The following is a 9,023-nucleotide window of genomic DNA, read 5'->3' as shown; positions in this document are numbered from 1 at the left end:
ATTAGAATCCATATGTCAAGATTTATGTCCAACAATAGGATATCTTTACTTTATTAGTTCTGTAGATGGATAAAAACTGAGCTGGTGCATCTTTTGTTAGTGCAAATCATAAAAACATAAAATTAAATAAGCACCTCAATTGGACTTATTTAATGTCCCCATTCATGTTGAACTCTTCATTTTTTGAAGTGTAGACACAAAATGTCATATAATGGAAACACTTAAGGTAACAATAATGATTGGTTTGATTGAATAGGCATCAGCGCAGTTAATATTCAAGCGCATTCTCTCTTTTTTCATATTTCTGTAGGTCATCACAAATTAGATTGTTGTGACCAGCTTTTACTTACATAAGAGTAAGCTAATACCTGAGATCACATTTTACTTTATTCAGAGCAACTTATGATGAAATATGTATCTCAGGAATACCACCATATAGAACATATTTCCTACCATATGGTACCTGCCATTCAAACCTAATTTACTTGAAATGCTTCTGCACATGCAGATCTCGACCATCTCCAAACTTTGCAAAAGTTGAAAAATTCATGGTTGTATTCCCTATGGAGAGCAAAGCCAATTCTCCTATTTGTTTGCCTGGATGGTTGTATCAATGTATTATCAAACCATGGAATTGTAGCAAGGGTGCAGAGGCATGGTGAGTGATCGGATTGTCAATGTACCGTGCTGGTCGTCGTTGCTCGAGCATGGAGGTCGCACCCACCAGATGTGCATGCAGCTGCTGAACCAGACCGTTCTCATGGGTATGGATAGTGTCTGTGCCTATCGACACGCACCGACCCTCACCGCGGTATTGCCCGTGTCCTGCAGGTTGAGCTGGTCCATGAGCGCCTGCACCCACCTCTTCTTCTTCAAGTGGTGATTTGACTGTAGACCATGCAACATCAAGCAGTATGTGAACAAATAAAGTTATCGAATACAAAAAGGATGCTTGAACTACAAATCATAAAAAATCAAAATCTGAGGACCAACGTGTTCACAAGCTATGGAAAAATGTTCTTCACCAAAATTTTACTTCAGCTTATTCCTTTTCTTTTCTTTTCCTTCACAAACCTTCACAATTATCAGAAGTAAATTATCTCTGATATATATATTAACTGCAGATCAACACTGAACCACTACTGAAACTGAGTTTTGCGAGAGGGATTGCGGAGAAGTGGGGAGAAAAAAAACGTCGGCCACTTAGCATGTACCTGTTCCCCTGAAGCTGCGCCATCGGAGCACAGTCACACGAGGAGCTCGGCTCAGAGATCGATCGAAGGCGTTGCTACCGGAGGGCGAGGTGCGGAACAATGGAAGTAGTGGGCTCCTAAGACGGATCTGGATGGGCTCCCATGCTTTCTAGTAGCCTTCGCATCCTCCATCTTCCTCCCTAAGAAAGAGTGTTAGACAGAACGGCGATGGTAGCGAGAACTTGATCCATGCGGCGGATGACGGGGAGGGAACGGCGGCAGCGGTCGACGGGGAGGGAACGACGGCAGCGGTCGACGGGGACACACAACGGCAACTGGGCAGAGCGAGAGAAGACATGGCGAGAGAGGCGGGATGAGAAGAAACCAAGGCTCCTAGAGAACCAGCGACCCAAAGGGAATAGAAGAACGGCGGAGGAGGTGGTAGCGGCGGCGGCGGCGGTGACGTGCCTAAGATCTATCGAGAGGAACGCACATCGCCTCACACCCTTTTCTCCCGAGTAGACGTATCGGCTTCACCGAGCAGCGTCTATTTTCCTTAGCGGGCCTTTCGCCGCAGTTAGGCCCGATTAACCACAGTGCTCCGAAATTTCCACCGGAGTAGCTGCCTCTCGGACAGTTGGGCCACTTAGCGAGCAAGCTCGCGACAGGGTAATCATCCAACGGCCATAAATGACTAAAACATAAGATCTGACGGCCAAAATCGTTGGGGGCATGAGAGAGCTCGCATTAGGCTCATTTTTACTGTCCTTAATGTGTAAAGTAAGTAGATGGAATTCAATAAAATTAGAAGCAATACAAGCTAGACATCATACACAACATGCAACCACATATAACAGCGCCATGTTAGAGGGAGCACCTGTAATGGTGGACAAGGGGGGACGTGCTCATCATCAACACAACTACGTTGAGTGTCTATGCATGTGTTGCCTTCCAAATCTTATTAGGGGGATGGCGGATTAGAATGTGTAGAGGCCCTCCGTTTGGAAGGAGCACATTTATCCACTGCCTTGCTAATTTCCTTCTGCTTTATTGATTTTGCATTGTCAAGTAAACCCGACAAGAAAAAGAAATAAAATTCACTATTTGGAACTCATTCATGCATGATACTGACGATCACTACCTTGATGTAAGGCAAACACATGATACGAGGATGGAATATGTACGAAAATAGGACGACATGGCATATTCACAACTATTTGTGTAAACTAAGCAGAAGTAATTTAATCAAATTACAAGCAATACAAGCTAGACACCGTATGCAACATGCAAGACAATATCACACTGCCAAGCTAGAGAAAGCACCTGGGATGCCGGTTTCGCCGGAAGACCGCCATCAGTCCCTGGATTATTTTTTCCTTCCTCTTTCTTAATTTTATTGCCTTGTCAAGTCAAACCCACAAGAAAAATGAATAAAAATTTGGTTTTTAGAACTCATTGATGCAGGATGCTGACGAGCACTACTTTAATGTATGGCGACCACATGATAGCACTATCAAATGTGTAAGAAAAAAGTACATCATTGCATATTCACACATATGATGCGTAAACTAAGCATAAGATATTTCAACAAATTAGAAGCAATGAAAGCTACACACCATATGAAAGATGTAACGACTATCACTCTACCAAGTTAAAACTGTCTTGTCATAAGTGCCATTTCAACATATTAGAAGTAGTACAAGCTAGAGAAGAATGCGAGATGTAACCTATATCACTCTCCCAAGTTAAAATTGTCTTATGATAAGTGATTGTTGCAGGTTATACAACAATAGTACTTTGATGCAAGAACATGGTGTGATAGACACATATTGTATGTTCTAGAAACAGAAACACATGTCTTATTCACAAGTATAATGTGTAAAGTAAGAAGATGGAATTCAACAAAATTAGAAGCAATACAAGCTAGACATCATACATAACATGCAACCACATATAACAGTGCCAAGTTAGAGGGAGCACCTGTGATGGTGCACTAGGGAGACGTGCTCATCATCAACCCAGCTACGTTGAGTGTTTATGCATGTGTTGTCTTGCAAATCTTCTTGGGGTGGTGGAGTAGAATCTGTAGAGGCCCTCCATTTGGAAGGATCACCTTTATCCACTACCTTGCTAATTTCCTTCCGCTTTATTGATTTTGAATTGTCAAGTAGAACCGACAAGAAAAAGCAATAAAATTCACTCTTCAGAACTCATTCATGCATGATACTGGCAATCACTACTTTGATGTAAGGCAAACACATGATACCAGGATGGAATATGTATGAAAAATAGGACGACATGACATATTCACAACTATTTTTGTAAACTAAGCAGAAGCCACTTTAAAAAATAAGAAGCAATGCAAGCTAGACACCACATGAAAGATGCAACCAATATGACTCTGCCAAGTTAAAAGTGTCCCATCATAAATGGCATTTCAACAAATTAGAAGTAGCGCATGCTATAAATCATATGAAAGATGCAACCAATATCACACTGCATATACTAAAGGTGTCTCGTCATATTGATCGATGCGGGATACGAAAAAACAGTAGTTTTATGTAAGGACATGCTTAATAGACAGATGTACTATGTAATAAAAACAGGAAGGCATGTCACATTAGCAGGTATAATGTATAAACTAAGCCGAATAGCACATGCAATTTAACCAGATTGGAAGAATTACAATCTCGACACCATATGCAACATGCAACCACATATCACGCTGCCAAGTTAGAGAAAGCACCTATGATGGTGGTGTAGGGGAAATGCGGTCATCAACTATAGAGCTACGTTCACTATCTTCATCTAGCCTTGCTGTTTCTTGAGAATCATGTGGGGTGGCTGACATTGCATTCTTTAAAAGAGCATCCTTTCTCACAGTAATCCGCGGGCTTGACTGTCTCATCATAAGTGATTGATGAGGGATACACAAGAACATTAGTTTGATGTAAGAACATGGTTAATAGACAGATGTACTAGTATGTACCAAAAAAAGGAAGGCATGTCATATTCAAAGGTATAATGTGTAAGCTAATCAGATGCAATTTAACCAAATTCTAAGCAATATAAGCTAAACATCCAGCTTGAGTGGTGAGCATGATCATCGAGGACCTGAGAGCCTGGTGGGAGGCGGGCTGCTTCGCCACCATCACGGCTTTTTAGTTGGCTTCCAGGTAATGCCTGTCTGTGCTGGGCTTGTCACTGGCTGGGCCAATGCCCTGACTAGCTATTTGTCTTTTGGTTCTCCCGGGATGGTGGTTCATGTAAAAAATATCTTCCTTTATCTTAATAAAGACCGACCTCGATCTTTCGAATACAAGCTAGACACCATATGCAACATGCAACCACATATGACACCGCGAAGTTAAAGCAAGCACCTGGGATGGTGGTTCATGGTGAGCGAGATCATCAACTCCAGAGCTACGTTTACCATCTCCATCTGTTGAACATGCAACCTTTAAAGTGCCGAGACGTGTCTTGCCTGCCAACGGAGAAAGTAGGAGTGACTTCTCTCTTTTATTTCATGCTTCTGTCAACAGTTTGGCACAATCTGAAATACCCATGCATAAAAAAACAACAGTGAGAGTATGGGAGAAGTGTGTGCAGAACTAGTGCACTGTAAAAGTAGCATATAGCAGGTGGCTAAAAAATAAATGACAGGAGACATATGATAGCTCTACAACATTGCATGGCAAACAAAACTAAATTCTACTCCATATGATTTTGTAATATATGAGCACAGGGATGGCTGGGAAATGTAGGTACTCCTCCAGCACACCACCACATGTGGTCCTATCAAAATAACAGTCGACTGAAAATAAATAGGCCAGTCGATTTTTTTAATGAACCGTCTGATCTACAAGGAATAGGCAGATGGCCTTCGTCTACCTCCCGCCAGCCACCGTTGACAATCTTTCTCAAACTGCCAGCGATCACCGGCCCAGACCCTGCCTCCACCTCCCCGCCCTTCCCTCGACCTCACACCACCTCCGTGCTTGGCAGCTGATACGTCTCCAATGTATCTATAGTTTTTGATTGTTCCATGCTATTATGTTATCTGTTTTGGATGTTTTATATGCATTAATATGCTATTTTATATTTTTTTGGGACTAACTTATTAACCTAGAGCCCAGTGCCAGTTCCTATTTTTTCCTTATTTTTGAGCTTCGCAGAAAATGAATACAAAATGGAATAAAACCTTCACGGTGATTTTTCTTGGACCAGAAGACACCCCGGAGATTTCAAGATGAAGTCAGAAGAGCCACAAGGCGGCAACAAGGCGGGAGGGCGCACCCCCTGCCTTGTGGGCCCCTCATGACTCCCTTAACCTAATTTTTCCTCCTATATATTCAGATATATTCCCAAACCACTAGAAGCATCCACACAAATACTTTTCCACCGCCACAACCTTCTATTCTCGTGAGATCCCATCTTGGGGCCTTTTTTGGCATCCTGCCGGAGGGGGATTCGATCACGGAGGGCATCTACATCAACTCTATTGCCCCTCCGAAGAAGCATGAGTAGTTTACCTCGGACCTACAGGTCCATCGCTAGTAGCTAGATGGCTTCTTCTCTCTCTTTGATTCTCAATACCATGTTCTCCTCGATGTTCTTGGAGATCTATCCAATGTAATCTTCTTTTGCGGTGTGTTTGCCGAGATCCAATGAATTATGGATTTATGATTAGATTATCTATGAATATTATTTGAATATTCTCTGAATTCTTATATGCATGATTTGATATCTTTTTAATTCTCTTCGAACTATCGGTTTAGTTTGGCCAACTAGATTGGTTTTTCTTGCAATGGGAGAAGTGCTTAGCTTTGGTTTAATCTTGCAGTGTCCTCTCCCAGTGACAGTAGGGGCAGCGAGGCACGTATTGTATTGTTGCCATCGAGGATAAAAAGATGGGGTTTACATCATATTGCTTGAGTTTATTCCTCTACATCATGTCATCTTACTTAAAGCGTTACTCTGTTCTTCATGAACTTAATTCTCTAGATGCAGGCAGGAGTCGGTCGATGTGTGGAGTAAGAGTAGTAGATGCGGGCAGGAGTCGGTCTACTTGACACGGACATGATGCCTATATTTCATAATCATTGCCTTGATATCGTCATAACTTTGCGCTTTTTCTATCAATTGCTCAACAGTAATTCGTTCACCCACCATATTATTTGCTATCTTGAGAGAAGCCTCTAATGAAACCTATGGCCCCGGGTCTATTTTCCATCATATAAGTTTTCAATCTACTATTTTGCAATATTTTACTTTCCGATCTATAAACCAAAAAACCCAAAAATATTTACTTTATCTTTTGTTTAGTTTTATCTATCTCTATCAGATCTCACTTTTGCAAGTGACCGTGAAGGGATTGACAACCCCTTTATCGCGTTGGGTGCAAGTGTTTGATTGTTTGTGCATGTATTGGGGATTTGTGCGTTGTCTCCTACGAGATTGATACCTTGGTTCTCTAATTGAGGGAAATACTTATCTCTACTTTGGTGCATCACCCTTTCCTCTTCAAGGGAAAAACCAAAGCAAGCTCAAGAAGTAGCAGAAAGAATTTCTCGCGCCGTTGCCGAGAGATCTATGCCAAGTCAAGGCAGACCAAGTACCCATCACAAAACTCTCATCTCTTGCATTACATTATTCGCCATTTGCCTCTCATTTTCCTCTCCCCCACTTCTAAAATGATTTTTGAAAATATTAGTCTTTTTCTTTGCCTTCTCTTTCGTCCTTCTTTTTGTTTGCCCTTATGTCTTACTTGGTTTGTTTGCTCGTTTGCTTGGTATAATTGTGTGCTTATTGAAAATCAGAAACAAAGTTTATGTATCCACTTAAAGTTTTCTACTTGGATCATCTTCGATCCATATGGGCTCATGCTGAAACTCCAACTAGTTTAGTTGAGGGAAAATCATTGGATGAGCATGCTCATTTTGTGTGTCACCGTTTGTCTAGAAAAGGGAGACTCCTATGGAATCAAATAAATTGTTTCTATGCTATGCTTGGAATCTTTGTGAACTTTGTGATTTTACTTGTTGCTCTAAGAACCCTAAAAAACACCTTCCCTACCTATGTGAGTTTAATGATAATGAAATTTTATCTTCTTATGAAAAGGGTGTTTATAGTTACTATGATATCGAACAAATTGAAGAATTTGTTACTTTTAAGGGTGCTTATGAGGTTGCTTCTTTGATTGAAAAGTATGATATTACTCTCTACAAATATGAAAATTTTGACATACTTAAATATTGCTATGAAAACTATGCTCATAATGTCTATGTCAAAGAATTTATTGAGAGAATGACCGTTGCTTTGGAAGAAAATAATGATATGCATGAATCTATAGATAGTTATGATTTCAATGATTCGATTGAAATATCCCTTGATGAACATGATGCTTACTATTCTTGTGGCCATGATGCCAATATTTATGGAGATGAATGTGCTATAGTTCCTTGTGTTAAACATGAGATTATTGCTATTGCACCCATACTTGATAGTTTCTTGAATCAAAAGCATGATTGCAATGATGTTATTATATGTTCTATTAATGTCATTGTCCTATTGATATGAAAAACCCCAAGCTTGGGGATGCTAGTTTTGCTATGTCCTCTACTTATTGCAATGATCATGATTGGGGTGATAATGCTTCTTATGATCTTGAAAATTTATTTAAGCCTCATGATGAGTATGTTTGCTATAGTATTGAAAGTGGTTTTGGAAGAGTGTCAACTTCAGGAAATAATGATCCCACTACTTTGGAGATTGATAAATCTTATGAAATTTTTGATAAAAGTGGGTTTGCAGAGGCCATGACTTTATTTAATGACAATTACACTATTTTGGAAGAGTTTCAACTTTGCATGCATGTGGATCATGTTGAGAATATTTTATGTGATATTTATATTGTTGATTTTGATTACGATCCTACATGTAATTATTATGAGAGAGGAAAATATGGTTGTAGAAATTTTCATGTCACTAAATTACCTCTCATTATGTTGAGATTGCTATTGTTTCTTTCTTCTTCCATGCATATGCTAGTTTTTTCTTGCCTTGATAATTTATTTGCTTATAAAATGCCTATGCATAGTAAGTATGTTAGACTTATATGTGTTTGTCACATGTTCTTTGATGCTCTCTTTGCGCTTCAATTCTTGTCTTTCATGTGAGCATCATTGAAATCTCAATGCCTAGCTAAAAGGCTTTAAAGAAAAGCGCTTGTTCAGAGACAACCCAATATTTTCCCTTGATTTTTTTCAATAAATAATTAATCTAGCCTATGGTTAGATATGTTTTTGTGTTTTAATTAGTGTTTGTGCCAAGTAAGACCATTGGGATGGCTTACGGTAATAGTTGATTTGATCTTGCTGAAAAACAGAAACTTTTGTGCTCAGGAAAACAATTATTATTTTTAACATAAGAGTTATAAAATACTGATTCTTTTTGCAGAAGATTAACATACAAATTTCCCAGGTTGTCCTAATTTTTCAGAATTTTTGGAGTTACAGAAGTATTCGTGAGTTACAGATTACTACAAACTGTTCTGTTTTTGACAGATTCCGTTTTCTATGTGTTGTTTGCTTATTTTGATGAATCTATGGGTAGTATCAGGGGGTATGAACCATGGAAAAGTTGGAATATAGTATATATTACACCAGTATAAATAAAGAATGAGCTCACGACAGTACCAAAAGTGGTGATTTCTTTTCTTATACTAACGGAACTTATGAGATTTTCTGTTGAGTTTTGTGTTGTGAAGTTTTCAAGTTTTGGGCAAGGATTTTATGGACTATGGAATAAGGAGTGGCAAGAGCCTAAGCT

General features: G+C 39.6%; 1 long non-coding RNA gene across 1 annotated transcript; it reads right to left on the bottom strand.

The window, feature by feature from the left end:
- Positions 1–221: 221 nt before the first annotated feature.
- Positions 222–1,752, bottom strand: LOC125522679. Its single transcript, XR_007289916.1, has 3 exons — positions 1,215–1,752; positions 684–888; positions 222–597 (listed from the first exon to the last, which is right to left on the bottom strand). It is a non-coding gene; the product is annotated as an uncharacterized LOC125522679 (long non-coding RNA).
- Between the last annotated feature and the right edge of the window lie 7,271 nt (positions 1,753–9,023).

The sequence above is a fragment of the Triticum urartu genome, chromosome 7 (assembly GCF_003073215.2).
Source record: "Triticum urartu cultivar G1812 chromosome 7, Tu2.1, whole genome shotgun sequence".
NCBI lineage: Eukaryota > Viridiplantae > Streptophyta > Magnoliopsida > Poales > Poaceae > Triticum > Triticum urartu.
The sequence above is the reverse complement of the archived record's forward strand: the minus strand, read 5'-3'. Positions and strand labels throughout refer to the sequence as shown.